The sequence below is a fragment of the Grampus griseus genome (genome assembly GCF_964374135.1).
Source record: "Grampus griseus genome assembly, chromosome: 11".
In the NCBI taxonomy this organism is placed as follows: Eukaryota; Metazoa; Chordata; class Mammalia; order Artiodactyla; family Delphinidae; genus Grampus; species Grampus griseus.
The window spans coordinates 9,381,728-9,406,125 of NC_139005.1; the positions used below are offsets into that span (position 1 = coordinate 9,381,728).

At 41.2% G+C, this 24,398-nt stretch overlaps 1 protein-coding gene across 2 annotated transcripts in view; it reads right to left on the minus strand.

Annotated features, from left to right (window-relative positions):
* The window catches only part of DUSP16 (dual specificity phosphatase 16), an 84,954-nt gene that overhangs the window by 54,676 nt on the left and 5,880 nt on the right, over positions 1-24,398 (minus strand). For both annotated transcript variants that reach the window (XM_082665535.1, XM_082665536.1), the window contains exons 2-3: positions 22,944-23,067; positions 17,863-17,925 (exon numbers count right to left, since the gene is read on the minus strand). The gene's annotated coding sequence lies outside the window, so the exon portion shown is untranslated. The remainder of the gene's footprint in view (positions 1-17,862; positions 17,926-22,943; positions 23,068-24,398) is intronic.

Here is a 24,398-nt window from a genome sequence, read left to right on the forward strand (position 1 = left end):
CTCTTGTCCTCCTGGAGTTTCTAACTGAATGACGAGATGCACAATAAACAGCAACAACAACAAAACGTGTCGCGTGAGAGATGGTGATCAGTGCCGTGGAGAAAAAATTAAGCAGGGAAAGAAGAAGGAGAACGAAGGTGGAGGGGTTAAAGTTTTAAACAGAGTAGTCAGAGAAGTCCTTGCTCTGATGGTCAAGTAAAGCCCATGAGGGAGGTGGAAGATGGCTACGTGGACGCCTGGGAGACTAGTTCTCTATGTGAGGGCTTGAGGCCAATGAATATGTTGACCAAGGTAATGCTGAATTGGGCAAATACCAGGAAAAGATGTGGCAGGTGTTCAGTCTTCCTTCAGAACTATGGTTATATCTTTTGGAAATGAAGCAGTTTTAGTCACTTGAACCTTTAACTTAAGCGTAAAATATATACACACACACACAAACACACAAGACAGTTTAGTATAGTTTCTTCCTCAAAACTACAAAGGAAGAAGCTGTGGCTCCTATGTTAGTGCATTACTTGGCAAAGAAATAAAAAGAAACACTGTAACAAGGAAGATTACTATTAATGCTAATTTAATACAATTCTTCCAACTCCACAAATGGGTAGTGCCTAACAACAGAATCTCGGCTTTATAACAGGATGTAGGAAAACACCAAAGACATGTTGAACAAGACGCATGCTTGAAGAGAGCGATACAACAAGGAGATCATTCAAAGGAGGTTTACGTTAAAATAAAGAAAAATGCTTTCAAGGAGCTCTCCTTGTCAGAAGGTGTATCGAATCCTTACCACAAGGTCTTTGTAAGAGAGATTACTGTATTTAGGGGGGTAGGTAATGCTAATATAAACTTGTCATCTTTATCCATGCACCACAGTTAGCCCACCTACCCCCAAACAGCAAAATTCCACTATCTAACAGGTGTACTTTCCTGACAAAGAGCTAAATTACCAAAGATATTACGACCAAAGTAAACATGACCAATAATGAAAGATAACCATGATATATAAAGAGAATAAAATCAAAGTACAGAACAGTAGGTAAAGCAGAACCTCAAACACCCGCATATATACAAACACACGAACATATATATTCAAAAATGTCATAATAGTTTTGCTTGGGTAAGGGTAACATTTCTTATATTCTTTTCTTTCCCATAATATCGGAAAGTGCAGAAAAAAGTTAGAGAAAGGGCATGACATCCACGCAGACCCGGGTCCTGGGGGCTCTAGCCCTCCTGAACAGCGCTGTCAAGAAAAGTGTGGGCTGGGAATTTCCTGGCAGTTCAGCAGTTAGGACTCGGTGCTTTCACTGCCTTGGGCCCAGGTTCGATCCCTGGTCAGGGAACTAAGATCCCACAAGCCGCGTGGCACGGACAAAAAAAAAAAAAAAAAATGTATACACACACACACACAACGACGACAAAAAAGTGTGGGTTTGGGCAAAGCAAGAATATCAACAAACGCGATATAGGGAAGCTGATGTTTACTCTCAAGGTAAAAAGCTGAACCTCTACTTCACAAAAGGACTTACAAAGGATTATTTTAATAACAATAACGTTCGGGGGGGTGAGAAAAATTAAATTTTAAATTACACACTTGTGGCTATAAACCTGGACTTTTAAAAAGGGTCCGCTGAGGTGTAACTCTTTTAATACCCAAGGGTTTTTTTTCTGTATACAAAGGACTCGTAGCTAGCTTTCTAATATATTCCCTACCACTCTTAAAATGTATTTCAATTTATAAAGTTTCCAAAACAAACCTACCTAAAGCATCGCAAATGAAACACCGTGTGACTTTTACTCCTCACTGGAAAAGCACAAATTCTTTTCACAGAGTCGCTAAGCGGCCCCGTCACTGTCCTCAGCTCCTAAACAGACGTGCACAAGACTTGAACAGATTCCAGGCGTGGCCTTCAAGCCTGGACCACACCTGCTTCCAAGGCCCTGAGGCTAAAAATAACCCTGGGGCCTCAAAAATGGGACACCAGCCAGGCCAGGGGTAGCTGCCGGCCCCCTGCTCCGCTCCACTGACAGTGAAAGCGGCAGCTACGAAGCTCGACAATCACAAAATCCTCCACCACAGGCTCCTGTCTGTCTCTCTGTGCCAACCACCTCCATCCTAGGCCGGCTCAGTTTCTTTTCCCCTTGATGCCAAAACCAACCCTAGGAACTTAGAAACAAGCGAGGTTTTATGGTGTATTGTTTAAACAAAACAAAACACAACAAAGAAAACCTGTGGACCAAGACTCAGGAGACCTTGTTCCTAAGTTCAGCTCCTCTACGAAGATGCAAAACTGTCACAGCAAGAGTCACATCCTCCAGCCTGTTGTTTCCTCACCTGTGATCACGTAACATCTAAGGATTATCTAGGGATATGATGAGATTGCCGTCAGCGCATCTCAGGTCTTAGCAAGTTGCCCTGACAAGGACAGAGTAGCAGGGCGGATGTGATCATCAGGCAGTCACGTTGAGGAGTCAGTCTGCATCCTCCAACAGACAAGTTAAAACGTAACTCCTGGACGATGGCTCCTCAAAAAGCATGGTGAGCAGACAATTTCCTTTGTGGTGGAGGATTTCCATTGCTCCAAGACAATGACTCCCGCTTCTCTGCCAGCCCAGAATTTGCAGGATTCCCCTCTGGGACTGTTACGCTACCAGGTAAGGAAGAAAGAAAGGGAGGGAGGTCGGAGGAGGGGCAGAGGAAGGGGCAGAGGCAGCATCGCTGTTCCCTCCAGGCTCCCGGGCTAATTTAAGTCACTGCATCTGTCTTCACGCTTCCCCTTCTGAGGCCCGGGGAGTCACTGGTGTCAGGAGGCTGCACCACAGGGCAAAGCGGGTGACAGGGCCAGGATCTGGGCCGAAGAATCATAGTGCCACAAGACAGAAGGAGACGGCAGAGCAGCCCAAGATGCTCCCGAGATGGGAGCCCGACTGTGTCCTCACCTGTAGTCACTTTTTCCGCTCTGTCCTTTCCACTTTCTATCTTTGTCCTATAATTTGGCTCTAACACACATCACCAAATGGCAACTTCTGTGCCCTGACCGGTGCTCAGATGCCTTGATGTTTCTTTCTCACTCCCTCTCTCCCTTCATATTCACCTTAATTTCTCTCCTTGGTATTAAAACCGAGCCTCTTCCTTTCTAAGGTTTACCCCTTATCATTAATCATTAATTTTCTTTTTCGGGGGGAACTGCCAAGGCCCTACATGTGTTGCTGTTACAGTGAAGAGTCATCACTGCTCCAGCCTGCTTTGACCCACACTTCCGTGGATTCAGGTGTTTTGTCAACCTTTAAAATCTTCTGATTATTTGTTACCTTAGAATAAAAACTTTTATTTCGGAGGAGAGAGGTAAAATTTTCCAGTGAGGTTATTTCATCCGTGGTCGTACTGAGTAGAGATGATTACTTCGGGATCTTACATTTTCACTAGCCCTCAAATGCCCTGATGATCTAGACACTAGAAGTTAAATCCCTACCTAAACCTCAGAGGAAGACAATACAGACGCTCAGTGTCTTCCCACCAGATTATTTAGAAACTAACAAGATCTGAATTATTTTGTAACGGAGGGCTTGGGTCTGAAGCAGGAAGCAAGTGCTGCACGTGTGGACAGAGCTGTCTTCATCCGGAGCCTGCCGGCACCTGTGTCAGCAGCCTCCCCGCCCACCCTGCCTGTTTCCTCCACCCCCAGCCTCGGGTGAGCACAAACCCCAGCCCGAGGACCTTCCAAGAGAAAGAAGAAAAGGCAGAGAGGAGACCTAAACAACGGCCGGCCTCTTAGCTCTGCTCCCAGTGACTCTATTGGCTAATTTTTAAACAAGGATTTCCCGCACAATTTGAATAGCAAAATAAATAGTAATGGATTATAACCCACAGAATAAAATAAATAACCATGAGTGCCCCCCCCCAAAAAAAAAAGAAATTTCTCACAAAACACTTGCTCTATGATGAAAGTTGGAGAGGATGGTGTTTCTATTTGCTATTTTTTTTTTCTTTTTTAATACGTTGTTCTGTCATCTTAACTCCCTCCATCAACTCTGGTGTGACACCGGTTGGGTTCCGGCATGCCGCATGCAGCAGGGAACACCTTCCTACCAAAGCCTCACTTTCCCTCTCTGAAAAATACCAAAGTCTGTATTGGTTTAAGTTAAATTGACTCAGATGTCTAAACCAATGCAGGGCACTGTGGGAAAAACAGAAGAGATGGCAGGTCCCTGATGTTAACTGGTTGAGTAAATAGTTTTAAAAAATGACATTTGGACAAACACAAAATGATAATGTGCTGGCAGATGTACAGCAGCTCAGAGAGGAAGGCTTCCCGGCGTTCTGAAGGAAAACAGGGACATGAACTGCAAGACAGAAGAGGGAAGAAAACTGCCGGTGAAGGCAATGCAGGAGCAAAGGCAGAGGGAGGGGCCGTGCACAGCTTTTCCCGGCCAGAGCACAGACTGCCTCGGCGAGTAACGGATAAGCTGGTGAAGTAGGAAGGGCCGCTGCTGACACACCTGGACGTCTACAGCCGTCGAAGCCACCGCGAGCTTCAGGAGCAGAACAGGAGAACATCACAGAGGAATGTCTCTGGGAGCCTTGTAGGGATTGAAAGGAGAAAACAGGAGAAAGGAGACTAGCCAGTTATCACCTTTACAGTTCTAGTGATCTGAGGATGGGCTCTGCCTAGGAGGGTGACTGTAAAATCTGACAGGAAAAGAAAGATCCAAGAGGCTGGGAGGGTCAAAATCCAAGGCAGCACGCCGGGCGCAAAACACCTTCATGAAATAGCGTACTTCCTGACTGAAAGTGCCCATGCAAAGGGCTGCTGAGACTTCATTATTAAATTATTCCACCATGAGGACATCATCTGAAAATATCTCAATACCCATTCTGTCCTTGCTTCAGATGAACCGATATCAAGCAGAATGAGCAACATGTACAAGTTCAAGTTTTACTAGTCAGGGCCTGTCGAGAAACCAAAAGAATTAGACATAGTAGAAGGTCAAAATTACGTAAAGCAGAGGTGAAGTCCGATGTTGGCATTATGGGTGACTTGCTTCTATATACTGAATATTTTTCAGTGATTTCCCAATTTTCCATTATATATGAGTGTATATGTATATAAAACTTTTGCAACAGAAAATTAAAACTATATAGTTTTAATCAGTCATAACTCATGTCATTCTCATGCTGTTCAGAGAAGGAAAGAAGATTTGGAAGTCGAGGTACTGGGGCCTATTCTCTGCATTAGCTAAGTAAAAAATTATTTTGTAGGAATCATTAACCAAAATAAGTTTTAATACAGAATCATGGGATTTATCCAACAGTGACTCAGTAGTCTGAAAAAATTAAAGAGATTTTTAAAATGTAATTACACATCCCTGTGACAACCGTGCTCCAAGGCACACGGCCTGCAAATGCATTCCAGACAAAGCAATATAAGTATATACGGCTTAGTACAGGGCAATGTTCCTTTTCCAAATGTAACCTTCAGTATCAAAGACCATATATTCAAAATTAAAATTAAAAGCAAAATGATTACAAATACAGTATGCCTGCCACAAGTGAACTTAGTGTAAAGCAGACCGCAGGACTGTCTATTAAGTAACTCACTGACTTAAAAACCAAAATATCCAATTTCACCATCTCATCTAAAATGTAGTCCATGGCATAGAGCCTAAGAATAATGTTCGTACAGCTCTACTCTTTCATCCTTCTGCCTAGGTTCCCAAATAGGTTTAAAAGAAACCTATCACATTTGCTATCAACACACGTAAGCATCACAGAGCACTAAGTACGGTGCAGCCAATGTTTAGTTTTTTCTCCTGCAAATAGTGTTTGTTTTTCTGAATTCTAGGATTGTGGACTTTAATCTGTAAAACTACAGGAAGAAAAATGAAATGGGTTAGTAGAATAGACATGTGTTCATTTACTGAGTGCCTACTATATTCAATTCCCTAGAGAGCAACTTCCCACTTTTGTTTAATCACAAGAATTACTTAGGAACTTGATAAAAAAATAATCACCCAGGCCCCACCCCTGAAGATCCATTCTTAGGGTATGGAGTGGAGACTGTGAATTTGTATTTTTGACAAATGCTCCAGAAGTTTCTTAGGGTCATTTTTAAGTACATCTTTAAGTTTGAAAAACAATGCCCTCAAGACACAGTTGGGGGGCTTCCCTGGTGGCGCAGTGGTTAAGAATCCGACTGCCGATGCAGGGGACACGAGTTTGAGCCCTGGGCTGGGAAGATCCCACAGGCCGCGGAGCAACTAAGCCTGCGAGCCACAACTACTGAAGCCCAACAGCCACAACTACTGAAGCCCACGCACCTAGAGCCCGTGCTCCGCAACAGGAGAAGCCACCGCAATGAGAAGCCCGCGCACCGCAACAGAGTAGCCCCCGCTCACTGCAACGAGAAAGCCCGCGCGCAGCAACGAGGACCCAACGCAGCCAAAAATAAATAAATTTATTTAAAAAAAAAAAAGACACGACGGGGTCTCTCAATGTTCACATTCAATGAGTTGTCAAGACCTACTGATCTTCAGTCTCTCTCACCTGGAGGACAGAAAGGCGTGAAAGCTGTGTTTGAACTGAACATAATGGCAACAGGAACTGCCAGTAATGGAGGAATGGGCAGTCAGCCAGAGACCATCCGACTCTCACAGCTGAAGCAGGACGTCCATTTAGTCTAGTGCCTGCCTTCTGGTAGGTTAATAATATCCATTCACAAAATGCGAAGTATTTGCCCGAAGTCACACAATTCGTCAGGTGGAACAGAGACTAGAGTTTCTATGAACAGGGCTTTCCATAACCCTACAGAGCTTAACCAAACATTTTGCAAATTTTAATAGGCTCCTGAAAGGCACAGAAAGCAACAGATTTCAAAAGATGAAAAATAACACACCCTTTTAAACGCCTGATGCGTGTGGCTGTGAAGAGGAGGGGCCTCATCAAAAGGCCAGCCCGCCACGCGGTTACAAATAGCCACGAACAAAGCAGAGGACCAAGCGGTGAGGCGACAAGCCTTCACAGAACACTCACGAAGACTGCGGAACCCTGGGAGCAGAAGCGGGTCTGCTTCACTGAGTCGCTGCGAGAACACAGTGAGTATGTGGAAGAGCGGTACTTTGTAAACTGGAACATTGACTAAAAAGCCAATAACACAGGATGAATGGGGAAGTATTTTGGCTAATACAGTATTTCTGAACCTTGCCTGCATATGAAGTCACCCGGGGAGCTCTTAAATATCCTGAAGTACCTCAGACCGACAAATCAGAATCCCTGGGGAGTGGGCCCCAGGCATCAGTATTTTTTACCCAAACAGGTACAGGTGGATTCTTTACCTCCTCCCAAGGGTCACAAAAGACAGGCCACTTGCAAGGCAGAGTTTAAACGGGAGCAAAGGAGACATCTGGTGATGCACACGGTGCCGTAACTCGTCTGCCCTATTTCTTGAGATATGTGTGTTATAACATCTGCTGGAAGCCTGGGGTTCTGGATATATTATCAGGTAATGGAGCAAGTTCTCAGTGTCGCAGTTTCTCTAATTCCAATAATAATAAAGGAGCACAATTCACTTATGACACCCAACAGAAGGCCACAAGGATATGCTGGGGCACAGAACCCCACTGTGGCTTAATCAAACAGCTTATGGTTGAAGCAACCCAGTTTCCAATCTGTTTTCACTGTTTTTTAGAGGTAGATGTCTTTAAAAAAAGGCTTTTAAAGGCTGGGAGGAGACAAGGTAGAGCTCAGTTTTCACCTGTGTACAAACAAATGCAAGTTAAATATCTGCGCCCAGGAATTTCCCATTACTAAGGGCAAATCACCACGACAAGGGCAGACAATCTTTTGTAATTCCTCTCTCTAGTCCAATCCTGTAAAACTTCATTTAATAAGCTGATGACAGAAACCAAGATTTGCGCCTCCAGCCAAACAATCTATATTATATTAAACAAAGGATATCCCCACCCTTCTCAAGGTTCTGCCAGCAATTTCTTAAAAAAAAAGGTGGCATTCAACCAAAGTCAGGAGTTTTTATTCATAATACACCTTATTAACATACAGTAGAAGAAACTAGACTGGGAAGCGTTCACAGGCTGTCTCCTTCGAACAGTGGGTCTCCCCGTGGCTCATTCACTGAACAACCGCTTTTGAACATCCTGTCTGTGCAAGCCTCTTTGCTCAAGTACCTCGGGAAGACACAATTTAAGACAATACCATAGAAATAAAATCTGTACCCAGGCCATCTGCCAGGCTCAGCAGGACGGGAGGTCTCCAAGAGTAAGAGAAGGGAGGACTTCCAGGGGTGGCGTCTGGAGGTCGGCGAGGGGGCAGCGATGAATCTCACCAGCACATGTGTCCCTCTGGATGTTCTCCTACCCCAGCTCCGAGGATGCCACACAACCTGTATTCACGAACAACCTCTGGCCAAGGGAAGTCCAGAGGAAGCGGGGACGTCACCAGCCAGCAAAACCTTCTACCAATTCTGGAGGCAACCTCTGTGCATCTGGTCCTTGAAGGGTGGCTGTTTCCTGCCAGGCAACACCTAACACAGACCCGTCTTCAGGAGGCAGACAGGCTGCTGGTTGTCACTGTGGCACTGACCTAGCAGAGGGGAAGGCGGGGAGGGGGAAGGAGGTTCATCTTCCTTCAGACCCCAGGTATGCACAGTACCCTCCCCCAACACAAATACAAACACAAAAAAGAGAAGAAAGAAAGGCAGGTACCCGCTTTACAACTCTGACAGTTATCTGACAAGATTACACTGACTTAACTTCTGCCCAGCAGCACCTCTTGCAAAAGGTAATCAGGAAGCATACAAAGGAGGAACTCGTTAAAATTAGTCCATTTTATTGGAAGGCCCAGTAAGGCAGGCAAAAGGCGTAAGTTCTCAGGAGCCAGGCCATCTAAATAGCTGTAGACAGTAGAAGTCAGCTGTCTAGACCCACGGTCCTCAGGCTTTTTAGTCTACACACCACTTGAGAACGACAAAACTGCCTGGTCCACGTCTCCCTGACAATTGTTTCTCTGACTACAGTCATCCCTCAGTAACCACAGGGATAGATTACAGGAGCCCGCATGGACACCAAAAGCCTAGGATGCTCAAGTCCCTTAAATAAGATGACGTAGCACAGTGAATACAGTCAGCCCGCCACGTCTGTGGGTTTTGCACGTGGAAACTGTACTCGTGATCCATTACAAACCCTAGAGGAAACAATGTCCAAGGAAGTTCTGTAGAGCACTATAGTGAGATATGAAGCCTAGATCAGAATTTAGATATGAGAGTACTAAAAACATGTACACAAAAACCTGTACAAGAATGTTCATAGCAGCATTATTTATAATGGCCCCGAAGTGCCTCAACTGATGAATGGATATGCAAAATGTGTCTATATCCAGACAACAGAATATTACTCAGCCATTAAAGGGAACGGATTTGATACCAGCGACAACACGGATAAACTCTGAAAACATTAAGCTAAGTGAAAGAAACCAGACACAAAAGGGGGGAGGAGGGAGATGGGGAGTGACTGCTAATGTGTAAAAGGATTGTTTGGGGTGATGGTTCAATAGCGGTGATCGTTGCACAGTTCTGTAGATACACTAAAACCACTGATTTGTATACTTTAAAAGGATAGATTTTATACTTGTGAGTTTTATCTCGATTTTTTTTAAAGTATAAATTTTATGGTAAGTGAATTATATTTCAGTAATTTTTTAAAAAAAGACAAAGAAAGGCCAAGGAACTACACCAAAGAAAAGGAAACTAGAAAGATATGTGACAAGTAAATGCAATATCTGATCCTCAACTGGATCCTGTACTAGAGGGAAACAATGCTATGAAGACTGTTGTTGGATTGACTGACAAGATGGGAATAAAAATGGTGGACTGAACAGAGGTATTAAATCCAGGCTAGGTTTACTGGGTTTAACAGCCCTACTGCGGGTAGCAGAATGTCCTTGTTCTTTGGAGACCCACTGACGTGCTTGGGGACAGAGGACCATGGTGTGTGCAAGTTATTCTCAAATGGGAAAATAAATCATGTACATATGTGAAGAGAGAGGGCAAGTGATAAAGCAAAGAGAGAAAACTATTAATAGTAGATGCTGATCTTTTTTCTCTAAGTGTAAAATTATTTCCAAACAAAAAGTTTAAAATAATTTATACATACTGTAAGATCCAAAACTTCTACTTTCAATAAATTATCCTATATAAATATACTTGCTCAAATACATTTTATGTGAAATACTGTTCACTGAAACATTGTGTAATTATAAAGTCAGAAACAATTTCAATGTCAATGAATGATAAATGGTCTAAATATATTATATTCCACATGACTCTAAAAAGAAAGATGTCTATCTATATGTAGTGATATAGAATGGTTTCCAACAATATATTCTTTCATGAAGGGAAAAAAAAAAAACCCCACAAAACAGGGATACAGGAAGAATGGGTTTATCCCTAGCCACAAAAGCAATAAAATAAAAACTCAAGAAGCCTAGGAATGTCTTGATTTAGTCAGGAAAGAATTTAAACCTGTTCTCCATATTTATTTATGGAGCTAGTTATTTGTATCTGTAGATACAAATAATTTTCCCTCTTACAACACTGATAATATGAACTTTACTAATGAAAACAAATATAATCTTGGATGCCGTTCACTCCTATGGTTAATTCAAAATATTTCTTTTAACAAACTTTTTAAATTCAAATATAACATATATTCCAAAAAGCACACAAATCATGAATGTACAAAGAACTTTTACTAAGTTAACCTACTCATATAACTACCATCCTGATCAAGTACTAGAAGATTCCAGAAGTTGGCCTCATATACCATCCCATCAACTAATCTCCCTCCCTAAACGTAACCACTATCCTGACTCCTTACCCATATATTAGTTTTGCTTGTATTTTTAAATAATTAATTAATTAATTTTTTGGCTGCATTGGGTCTTCGTGGCTGAGCACGGGCTCTCTCCAGTTGCGGCGAGTGGGGGCCACTCTTCATTGCAGTGTGCAGGCCTCTTATTGCGGTGGCTTCTCTTGTTGCAGAGCATGGGCTCCAGGCACGCGAGCTTCAGTAGTTGTGGCTCGCAGGCTCTAGAGTGCAGGCTCAGTAGTTGTGGCGCACCGGCTTAGTTGCTCTGTGGCATGTAGGACCTTCCCAGACCAGGGCTCGAATCCGTGTCCCCTGCATTGGCAGGCAGATTCCTAACCACTGCGTCACCAGGGAAGTCCTAGTTTCCTTGTTTTTGAACTCTTTTGTGCCTGAACTCTTTTACTCAACATTATATTCGAGCCCATGTTGTTGTCAATAGCAGTAGTTTTTCCTGTTTGCTGGTCTATGGTATTTTACTGAATATACAACGATGTATTATATTTCTCCATTCTTCTATTGATGGACCTTTTGGGTTGTTTCCAGTTCAGAGCTATTATGAATTATACTACGAACATTCTTGTACACGTCTTTTGGTGAACATAAGCACACATGTTTCTGTCGGGTATACAACTAGGACTGGATTTGCTGGGTCAGAGGCACAATGAGTGTGTAGAACTCTAATACTACCACTTTTCCAAAGCGATTGTGCTAATTTACAATCTCACCATCAGTGTTTGAGAGTTCTGGGTGCTCTGCATCCTTGCTGACACTTGATATTGTCAAGTTTTTTGTTGCTGTATTTGTTTTTTAAATTTTAGCTATTCTGGTCAGTGTGCAGGGATAATTCACTCTAGTTTTATTGAGCATTATTTGATAACTACTGTGTTGAGCACCTCTAGAAGCTTTTTTTAACTTCCTGTATTTAGATCTACAATTGACCTGGAATTCTTTTGTGTGTATGATGCGAGGTAGGGGGAAAAATTAGGTTTTTTCAATATGGATAAGCAATTGATCCAGGATTATTTATTGAACACTTTTCTTTCCACATTGCTGTATGATGCCATCTTAATCATAAATTGTGTGTATCTGTGTGTGTGTATAAAATATATGTATTACTTATAAATACACATACTTTTATATATTAATTGTGGGTCTGTTTCTGTTCTATTCCACTGATCTATTTGTTTATTCTACACTGCATATACAATAGTGTAAATTCCGCAATTTGTTTTTCTTCAACATTATTACCTTGACTAATTGGCCATTTGTGTTTCCATATAAATTTCAGAATCAGCTTGTATAACGATTTTAGACATCGTTTATTAGATTTAGTCCTAGGTATTTGATATTTTTTGATGCTATTATACATATCATCTTTCTTAAAACTTCATTTTCTGATTACTACTGCTATACGGAAATACAGATTTCACATACTGACCTGGTATCTAAACTTACTTTTTAAAAAATATTACTTTTAATTTATAAAAAGTAAAATTCATGTTTTTTGGTGTATAGTTCTATGAGTTTTGACCAGATGTATAATGTAACCATCACCACAACCAAGACAGAACACTTCCATCGCTCCAGAAAATTTCTTCATGCCACTCCTTTGTAATCAGCACCTTCTCCCCACCCTGAACACTGACTGACCTGTTCTCCATACCTATAGCTTTGCCCTTCTAGAATATGACTTAAATTGAATCATGGAGTGCATCGCTTTTTGACAGTGCCTTCTTTTACTCAACATACTGCCTTTAAGATTCATACCCGTTGCTGCATTTATCAATAGTTTGTAGGAATGTACCACCATTTGTATACTCATTCACCGGTTGTAGGATATTTGGGTTCTTTCTAGTTTTGGGTGATTATTCATAAAACTGAATAAATATTTGAGGACAGGTTTTTGTGTGAACATAATTTCTCATTTTTCTTAAGTAAATACCCAGGAGCAGGACTGACGAGTCATATGGTAAGTGTACGTTTATCTTCATAAGAGACTGTTGAACTGTCTTCTGCAATAGCCATACCATTTTGCACTCCCACCAGCAACATATGAAAGTTCCATTTGCTCTGCATCCTCACCAGAACTTGGTTCACATTTAGGAAGTTCCTATTTTGGTTTGCTGAGAGCTTTTTATCATGAACAGATACCAGATTTTAACAAATAGTTTGCCTGAATTACTGAGACAGTCATATGATTTTCCTACCTTTTACAGTTAATGTGGTAAATATTAACTGATTTTTTAATACTATCAAAACATTTTTATATGTACATTCCCAATTTAATTAGAAAAGCTTACTTAATGATCAAATCTTGTTACTCTAATAATAGGTTAGAAGGTACATGCATAAATGAAGTCTAATGATATTCTAAAATCCTACCACCTAGCCAAAACTGTAAGATCCCTTCGGTCACATTTCCTAGCAAGTATTTCCCCCCAAATACAAAGCAGATGAGAGGCATGATGACCAAATCACAGTCTGAGAGCCTTATGCACCCCTGTGATGTTTAATATTTGGATTCTGAATCATCCAAAAGGAAAAAGAACTCCCATTACAAATGATATTGATGTTGTAATAATAGTAACATCACATACTTTTAGAAACCAGAAACCAAAATGTATAGAAGTTACATTTCCCATGCAACATAAGTAAATGGATGAAAAATGGAAGCGTGATAGTTTTATATATTATATAATTTATGAAATGCTACCATTTGGAGGGGAAACCTTACACCCTTTTGACATTGATGAATTCTGGGCTACTAATTGCCAACCATAAGTTAGTCTTGCCTTTTCACTTTACCTGTGTTCCGGGGGTTATGTTTTTTCATAATTAAACGACTAACCTATGACTAGAGGGATGGTGACGAGGAGCCCCACAGGGCCTAGATAATCTTTTGCTATGAAATCATCACGTTGCCAAATGCATTTTCAGTCCTTGAGTGGACTGTATAATCTAGATGAAGGATGACATCAGGTGGCTCTGAACATTTGGGCAGCTTTTCACGATGTAGCTCTCTGAAGTTGCCTCGGCCCCTGCGCTACCCCTCCCCTGCTCACACACTGGCTATATTTAGCATTTTGGCAAAAGAAGGGACTGGCGATATTCCATCAAGACCTGACAACAGGCCAGAAGGCAATAGAGATGCCTCGGATGGCCAAGGACAAAGACACTGCTGGACTAGATAGCCTGGGTTCTATTGCGAGCACGACCAGAAACTCGCTCTTTCTGAGTCATCGTGCATATTCCTCACCTATTCCTATGGGGTTTACTGGATTCTGCTTCTTTACCTTATTACCTCATAGAATACCGTTAGCATCAGAGCGTTTTAAGTCACAGCGCCGTATGGCGATAACGTAACTCCATATAACTAAGATGAGCTCCCTAAAGACTGGTTGTCTGTCAGACGGTATCTGTGAGATGCAAAAAATTAAAACTACCAAGTGCTTGAAAGCTAAAAGTAATTCTAAGCATGTCCTATCAGAGTCCACGGTAACCTTCAACATCAACCACCACAATCACATTACTTTTTAAAAATTATTACCAAAATATCACTATGAAAGCCATGGACAGGGAATAAACAAATCAGTTGGGTACGATTTCTTTAAACCTAGCATTTAACACAAAAACATAGCTAGTTTTACAGAAATGAAAATTCACTGAATTTAGTTCTGTTTGTTCTGTGTGTTCAAAACAACAAATACACTCTCCAATGAACTTTGGCTTCTATTTCCCCATGACTGTGAATAGGTTTAAAAAATAACAACTGCTGTATTTCTCCAGGGCGAAGTCCAAGCCCGAGCACTCTACCACGTGTGAGGACTCCTGTGAGGTGGCAGTTAAAGAACTGACCTGTAGGCCCAGGATCTGGAGGTGACACCATACTATAAAGAGCCAAAGGAGTTAAAAGTTAGCAAACCAGGGGCTTCCCTGGTGGCACGGTGGTTAAGAATCCGCCTGCCAACGCAGGGGACAAGAGTTCCATCCCTGGTCCGGGAAGATCCCACATGCCGCAGAGCAGGAATCCCGTGCGCCACAACTACTGAGCCTGCGCTCTAGAGCTGCAAGCCACAAATACTGAGCCTGCGTGCCACAACTACTGAAGCCCATGCTCCTAGAGCCCATGCTCTGCATCAAGAGAGGCCACGCGACGAGAAGCCCGTGTACCGCAACGAAGTGTAGCTCCCACTCACGGCAGCTAGAGAAAGCCCACGCACAGCAACGAAGACCCAATGCAGCCAAAAATAAATAAATGCATTTAAAAATTAGTAAAATAACATAAAGTAAAAAGTTAGCAAACCAAAGATCCAATAGGACCTCGGTGGAGTGCTTCTTACTAGCCATCAACAAAGACTCCTTAGTCTAGGAGTCACATATTACCGAGGTTCCAAGGGAACTTTAGATGTTAGGGGTTAGTTGGTAAAAAGCAATACTCTCAAAACTCGGTATTTTAGATCTGGAAGACACCTCAGTTATCACCTTGTCCACCCCCCTGGTTTTATAGGTAATAAGGAGGAGGAGGGATAGGAAGAGGAGGATGAATGAGGCCTCAAATCCTCTTTGGGAGTAAAGCCCTCAATTAAACAAGCTGCACTGATAGTGGCTGAAGATGGGGGAGTTCCTCCGCAGTTACTGCAGTTCCTCTGCTCCGCTCACTGCATTTCTGTATCCCGCACTATAGCCCACCTGATCTGTGAGCAGTTCTACTCTGCTAATTCATATTTTAACGAGAAAATGGCATCTTACAAGTCAACAACAAAAAATTAAATAACCGATCAAAAGATGGGCAAAGGACTTAGATACTTCCCCAGAGATGATACACAAATGGCCAACAAGGAGATGAAAAGATGCCCATCATTACTAATCACCAGAGAAATGCAAATCAAAACCACAACGAGGTATCACCTCACACCTCCAGAATGGCCATTATTTAAAAAAAAAAAAAAAACGAAAATCACAAGTGTTGGCAAGGATGTGGAGAAATTAGAACCTTCGTCCACCATTGGTGGGATTGTGAATTGGTACAACTGCTGTATAAAACAGTATGGCAGTTCCTCAAAAAATTAAAAATAGAATTACCATATGACCCAGGTATTCCACTTCTGGGTATTTAGCCAATAGAATTACAAGCAGGGTCTCCAGGAGATATTTGTACATCCATTATTCACAATAGCCACCCCAATATCAACAGATGAACAAAATGTGATTAAACACACAATAATAATACAATAGTATTCAGCTTTAAAAAGGAAGGAAATCCTGCTACATGTTACAACATGGATGAACCTTGAGGACATTATACTAAGTGAACTAAGTCACAAAAAGATAAACGCCGTACGATTCCACTTATACGAGGTATTTAAAATAGTCAAATTCATAGAAACAGAACATAGAACCGTGGTTACCAGAGCTGGGGGAGGGAGAAAAGGGGATCTGTTGTTTGGCGGGTATAGAGTTTCAGATCTGCAAGATGTAAGAAGTTCTAAAGGTCTGTTTCACAACACTGTGGACATTCTTAAGAGTACTGAACTGTAGCTTGAAAATGGTTACAATGAGAAATTTTACATTGTTTTTAACCACAATTTTTTTAAAAAAGAAAAGAAAGAAAATGGTAATAGATCTCTTCCCTCTTTTTTGCTGCGTCCCTCCCAATCTTTCATACCTAAAGGGGCGAGAACTGCTCCAGGACACTGTCTTCCTTCCCCTAAACTAGCCTACGGTAGCAGCCAACAAGCACTCGGCTCCTACATGCGGCAAGCAGGGCTGCTCTGCAGTCACAGGTGAGAGGGGGGAATGGCCAGGAGAGGACTTCAGGTGGACTGACCTCCACTTCTGACTGTGACTTCACCCCTCAGCCTAGGAGAGTGGAGACTGATGTGCTGGACCCCTGGATGAAGAGCCCCTAGGGCAAAGAATAACATGTTTCCTAGTGATTTGCTTAAACCATGAAGAGCAGATAGTCAATCAAGAGGTGCTAGCAACAAGCATAAACTCCTGGCTGACCAAGGTCACAGGCTACACTTCTTTGCATCCCTTCTAATACCTCACTCTTAGACGTCACTCAGTAATACCTGTTCATGCTGATGACAGTGACATGCCGATGACCACTAGCCAAAAGAATGGATCTTTGGTCCAGAAGAAAAGCCTACCAGACTGAGAAGCCCAAGTGCTCATTGTAATAAATGAACTAAGGTCATTTGTACAATAAAAATCTCCACTGATTTCACAGTAACTTTTATTAAGAACTTGTATAAAACTACTTTTTCCTGGCAAGTGGATACGATACTGCCTAACACTTGGTACCTGGAAATCCAACCCCCCACCATATACTGTGTCACCTTAACATCATGTTAATTACATTCTATAATGAGACAGCCACTGGCAGCATCTAAGGTCCTGCCAAACAGGTCATTCGTTTGCCAGAAAAAATTGCTTGAGTTTGTCCTTCAGCTAGGACTGTATTCAAGAGAAGCAGGGGTTTTCCACTGTACATGATTTTTATTGTTGGTTATAAAACCAAGAAGCTATAAAATCAAGCTTCCTGAATATTTACATTAACAAGGCTCTTAGTCACTCACATAATGAAAAATGAAAACAACTGTTTTAATTATATAGTTAAAAGGGTTTCAGTAGAAGGAAAAGTTTCTGTTATTTGGATATTCTACAGTAATGAAATTAGACGCTGCCCCTAAGCTGTTTAAAACAGCTATTAAATATATATACACACCCCCATTTTATTGTTAAAATTACACTCCAAACTGCAGATGTCTTTTGGCCCCTTTGAATGCCAGAGTTAATAATGTTTATCTCCAGGATCTCCCAATACTGATAAAACACAATAAACTGCATTGGGATCCTTCTATAAGATTTTTGTTGGATAGAAGACTAATCCTTTTTAGGTTAACATTTCAACAGCCTCCTTTATAAGCAGTGTAATTGCTTGGTAATTTGTTAGAATTGGGAATATGATTTTCAACTCACTGTATATCCGGATTCATATAATCTTGACAGGATTCTGTGGGAGGAGCCAGATCACCGCTCTCTCTGAAACACAAGTAGAATCCCATTTCAAGTCATTTGAAACATCAAGGTTCTGCCTCATTCGAGTCAAGTTCAGTTGTTACAACGCATGAAGGGTATCACTCTCCTTTAGCTGTCCTCTAATTTTATCTAAGGCAAATATGCAGTGCAAACACTATTAACAAATAAGAACAAATGCTCCATAAACAAAAGGCGGTGTTCTACCAGGTTTTTTTTTTTTTTTTTTCTTTTCTACCAGGTTTTAACCTACAGTGCTTCAAATGCTTCCTCTGCTGGGTCAGATGGCATTTTCTTAGAACACAGTACTGAGGTTATTTTGATTACAGACTGTACACGTATATGTATATGTTCCCCTATTAAAATAAAAATGCTATTAGCTTTCCACTTTCAATGGAAATCTGGGGCATAAATAATATCATATTACGTAACCGCCAAAAAGCCAAAACCTAATTTTAAGCTTCAACCTTCTATACCATCAAGATCTTTATTAGAGACACTGCCCAGCTATCAAGATGACTATAAAACACCAAACCCTTCTATATCCTCTCTCTAATCCTGTCCACTTTTTTTTCTTTTTTCTTTTGGCCACACCGTGTGGCTTGTGGGATCTTAGTTCCCCAACCAGGGATCAATCCTGGGCCCCCAGCAGTGGAAGTCCAGAGTCCTAACCACTGGACCTCCAGGGAATTCCCCTGTCCACTTTTTTTGATTAAAAAGATAGAAATGTGAAATGATCTCAAAAGACAGGAACAAAAGAAGAGATAAGAATGTTTAAACCGGAAGCTACCTCAGAGATTATCTAATACAATATTCTTATCTCACAGTTGAGGAAGTTGAGACCTAATTGTCTCTAAATTAGCTCTACGACTAACTGGGATTCAGGTCTGTGTAACCTTCCACTAAAATAAGAAAGAAAAGGGAACGTGTAAGAAAGAAGGAAACACATAAAATAGTCTCCGAACTAAAGGAAAGTTGATGTATTGAGCTACTGAATACTCTGTGCTTTCCTTTCTGCATATTTGTGACAGACACACAGCCAGCCACCCAAGAGACATTTCCTCCCCTCTAATGGCTGAGTCCCAGTTTTTCCTGGGCAGCAAGCAATGTGTCTAAGCCTAAGAAATGATACACGATGTGCGTTACACCAAACCTGGTACCCATTCCCCTTGTACCTACACTCATTTGCCCAGTATCTCCTGTGAGGGGAGGCAGTCTTGTGTGAAACAGTTCAAGCAAAAGAGACTTCAGCAAAAACTGGATGGAAGCTTCTGGGAAAGATTTTGTTCTCTGTCAGGCAAGCAGAGGAATAGGGACTGCTTGCTCTACTTCCTCCTTCTTGCCTTGAAAGGGGATGTGATGCCTAGAGCTGAGGCAGCCATTTTGTGACCTGGTGGCAGTAAGGGAACATGCAAAAGACGGCAGAGAACCTGGGGCCCTGAGGACACTGCTGAGCAGCTGGACCTCCTGAGACCACTTACCTCTGAACTTCTGTGAACTGCATAATAATAAATAGCTTATGGTTTAAGCTTCTGCCCATGGCTTTCTGTTAACTACAGCTGAAAGCAGTACTGAATTTAAAAAGATACTTTGTGTGCCCTATGATTCTCTTGCCCAAGCACTCCCATTACAAATGTATACTGTACTTATACATATGCAACTAAAAAGTGACAAGATTATATGTCTCCTGCATAGTTAACAGAGACCAGTTTAATTACTTTATAGTCACAGTACCTCAACTATATGACCCTATTAAAATAAACGTCACCAGTAGATAAAACATAAGGGAAAAAAACATGACTCAGAATCATGTTTGCTCTTGATTACTGACTTTGATCCTTCCTTCTGCTATCTCAAATCCTTTCTGGAAACGAGTACCACATCAAAAACAAACTGATGAATGATACCTATCTGAACTAAATTCTTCTGTCTCCTTTAATCATAATTGCCTGTTAGTAAAAAATTAAATATTAAAATTTCATTCTTGAATTTGCAGCCCCAAACCTGGCCCAGTCAACATTTTCACATACTGATGCCTGTAACCGCAGCTAGAGACTTACCAGCAGTACACCAAATTCATGGCACTGCTGTTTTCTCCTGCACAGGGTATAATAATAGAATTTGAATACTGGTAAGACATTCGAAGTCAGACTACCCAGTACAGTTATTTCAATAGTTATTTTAACTGTATTTTGATGGAAATCTTTCAAATATACGTTCATCTCCATGACTCCAGCTGCATCCACCTCTGTATGTCCCTGGACCCCGTTCTCCCTGTGTTCACCCCACAGTCTTCCTCTGCCCCCCATCATTCACCTCCATCTCTGCCCACAGCCCAGTTCTGCCTGCAGCGCCGCCTGTGATCACTAATGTCTACTCCATTCACAGCCTCCCTGGTTGGAAGAAACGGACAATGGCCGTGAACATCTGTTTTCCTCTCAGGTGTGCTAGCATGTCTCCCCTGCTGTCACTCAAGGAAAAAAATGGCTGAGTACCCTGATTTTGAGCATAGATACAAATGAGTATGAACGTATATATGTAGACCCGTGCTTTTTTAGCTTAAAAAAAAATACAGAGAGAACAAATGCTCATTTTTTGTTAAGTCGTAAAGCGCTTTTTACCAACCCCACCCTCTGTCTACCCTTTACCCACCACTCTCTGAGGTTACACCACCTTCCACCACTATGATCTCCGGACCACATGGCTCGTCCCACACACTAACATATTTCCCTCTTGCTGACAAATTAATCAGCTAAGATGGAAACATTACTTTATTGATACAGATGTCTATGTTAGACTCCTCTAAAAATATGTTAGGACAGGGCACCAGTTTACATCAGCATTTTCAAAGTGTGATCCAGAGATGCCCCGGTGTGAGGTCCCCGAGACCTTTTCAGGGGATCCACAATGTCAAAACTCTTTTTAGTAATACAAAGACGTTACCTGCCTTTTTCACAACAGTGAATCCAGAGAATACACAGTGTGCGATGATAATGTATCATTCTGACAGCTAAGGAAACATATGCTTGTATATTCTTGTGTTTAGAATGTTCTAAGGTAGCAAGTTTAAGGTATAAATATGCATGTTTTCAGTGTGTGCTCAGTACTTCTATGTTCCTAGCAAGAGCAATCTTTGGTTATATCGGCTATAATCTCCACTACCTCATTATCATCCAATGAATTCACTGAGGGTTTAAAGAAAAAAAAAATGGAATGTTTTAAAGTTTGACGTGATGGGCTCTTCAGAAGCAAAAGACTGTTTTCAAATTAGAAGTGAAAAGTAAATGGTCAGAATGCACGGGTTGGAGCGGTGCACAGGATAGCTGAGAAACTAAGAAAGCTTTGCCCCGCTGACACTGCTGAATGTCTGCTGGGCGAAGGGTCAGTAAAAGAGATCACAGCAGTGGCCCTTCCAACGATGCAGCAGCTCATCAAATTAAATGTTAATGTCTACAAGTTAATACCTCTCCTTAAGCACTGTACTTTTGCTTTATAAGTAGACAAATCTGCAGACACGGGTGGACTTAGTTTTGTTTTTATTATTCCAGTATCCATGCCAACTAATCATCGAAGGGCTTCTTTTATGTGAATGCTTGGCAACCGATACGAGTGCTGCTGAATTACTCAAAGTACTAAATAACTTTACGAATCTCATGATTTACCCTGAAACGACCATGTTGGTATCTCCTCTGATGGTACAAAAGCAAATGGGGGGCAAAACTGCTGGCACGTCAGCGTGAATCACGGCAAGGGTACAAAACTCCACCAGTGATAATCACACTCTTCACTATCAATCGTTTCTAAACAGCCCGTTTCACAGATGCCTTTGATAAAACAGTAAAAGTTATTAATTTTATTAAATCTCACTCCTGAGAACGTGGTCTTTTCAATAATCTGTGTGATGAAATGTGAGCATTTCATCATACCAAATATGTAGAAAAAGCATTTCTACATGCCTCACACATAGGCCGTCTTGAGGAAAAGCCTTTATGCGGTTGAGTTGTGAGCTAAACTATACACTTTCTCCAGAGAATACCATCTTTGCTTTTAGCAAAAGTAACAAACCCCATTCTTTTAGAATGACTGGCAGACAACGTACTGTTATATATAATTATTTAGACTTAGGTACCTGGTATTTTCTCTGAAGTAAATAAAGGGAGCCTGATGCTTCAAGGAAAGAAACTAACAATATCTGCTGCTGACGATAAAATTTGAGCTTTCAAGAAAAAATCAGAATTTTGGAAAACTTGAACTACATACCAAAATCTTGACTGCTTCCCGCTTCCTAAAGACTTTTTGGATGAGATTCATGGTCATATTAATGAATGTGATTTGCTAAATATTGTGTAATCAAATGTGTCAACACTCAGTCAAATGTTATTTTTCAAATGACCAATGTAGGATGTTATAAGATCACACACAGGTCAAAGATCCATCCGAAGTGCAAGGTGGACCAATAGATTTTTACATTACAGAGTACAAAAAATTCATTGATAAGGTTTCAGAGTCAACGCTGCAACTAACCCTTAAGAATCGACCACTTGCTGAGTTTTGATATATCGAAGAATGTTCACAATTATATGAAAAAGACACTAAAATACCCCACCCTTTTGCTACTCTGTATCTGTGTATAGCGGGGGTTTCTTCATGTACTTCAAACAAAGCAACATGTCACAACAGACAATATAAAAGCAGTTATGAAAATCCAGCTATCTTCTATGTAGCAATGCAGTAGAGTCTCACTACATTTTTTGTTTTGGAATAACTTTTTCATTAAAATATGTTATTTATGTTAACCTTTCATGTGTTCGTTACTTTTAAGTGAATAAGTATTTTAAACGTTTCTCAGATTTCTAATATGTTAAATATTGACAGATATAGTCCACATAAACAAAAGATCTTTGGGGTTCCAGTAATTTTTAAGAATGCAAAAGTGTCCTGACACTAAAACGTAAGAAAACCTCTGGTTTTTAACACCACAAAAAAGAGTGCTTTTAAGTATGTGTACATAACAGGATGGGCACCTGAGAATGAGTCAGAAGGTCTCGGCTCCAGGTCCGCTGCCACTTCTTACTTGCTTTGGGATTTGGATAAATTAGTCTCTCTAAGGTCTTAGTTTCCTCATCTGTGAAACAGGTAATTCATGTCCTGTTCAGAGGATAAAAGACAAAATACGTGAAAACAACTTATAAATTACAGGTGTCTTATTATTATAAGATCTCAGAGTTAAGAGTTTTAGCCTTGTGACCATATTTCTACAAAATTATCCCTATTTAAAAATTATTTTTTTTACTAAATGCAGAACTTACAGAAAATGCACAGGGGAGAGTTTCTGATTGGTCAATTAGGTCAAACGTCCAACCACATAATTTTACTGTATCAAATTCCGTCCTCTACAGTTATGATTGGTAATGTGTGTTAACTATTATGTATATTTCCAAATACACACAAAAGTACAGAAAATAGTAACAAACCCCGATGTACCCTCAACAATTATCAAAAATTTGTCAATACTGTTTCATTTCCCATTTGTGTGTGTTTGTGCCTATCCTGAACTTTTTAAAAACAAATAATAGGCGTCATTTCATTTTGCCTGGAAATACTTCCATATGTATCTTTAACAGATGAGAATTTTTTTAACATAACCATAATACCATTAATATAGATAAAAACTTCAGTTATAATTCTTAAGTATCATCTAATACACACTCCATGTTCTAATTTCCTGATTGCCTCCAAAAAAAAGAGTCTTTGTTAGTTTTTAGTTGTCTTGTAGCATCAAAATATCATTCTCACCAGTTAACTTACAAGTGAATATAAGATTATCAGCTAAAGCTGAGAAGGAAGAAGAAATAATACCATGCTTTATATACCATGTACAATTTATAAAACAAAGTCAAGAACTATTTTTCCTGAGAAATGTGCTTTTCCTCCAAGAAAACAACAAACAGAAAGAACAAGAGAAACCCACTACAAAATAGGCCAGACTGGGGACACTTGAGTATTCTGAGAAGTGACCAGAAGAGGACATAGCTCAGCTGCTCAGGAAGGGAAGAAATTGTAAGAAACCACCACCTGCCATTTCAGAAAAGATGAGGTCAGGTCAGCCCCAGGGTCAGGCAGGCTGGAGGTGAGGTCAGGGTCCAGGTCCCAGAGTGAGCATAAAGCTTAAACAAGCCGGGTGCCCAAGGCTGGAAGGCAACCACCTGCAGGCTTCAACTCAACGCTCAAAAATCAGTGCTCTAAGCTAGAGAGAGAATGCAACCACCATCAAAAGTAACTATTGGGCTTCTCTGGTGGCGCAGTGGTTGAGAGTCCGCCTGCCGATGCAGGGGACACGGGTTCGTGCCCCGGTCCGGGAAGATCCCACATGCCGTGGAGCGGCTGGGCCCGTGAGCCATGGCCGCTGAGCCTGCGCATCCGGAGCCTGTGCTCCGCTACGGGAGAGGCCACAACAGTGAGAGGCCCGCGTACCGCAA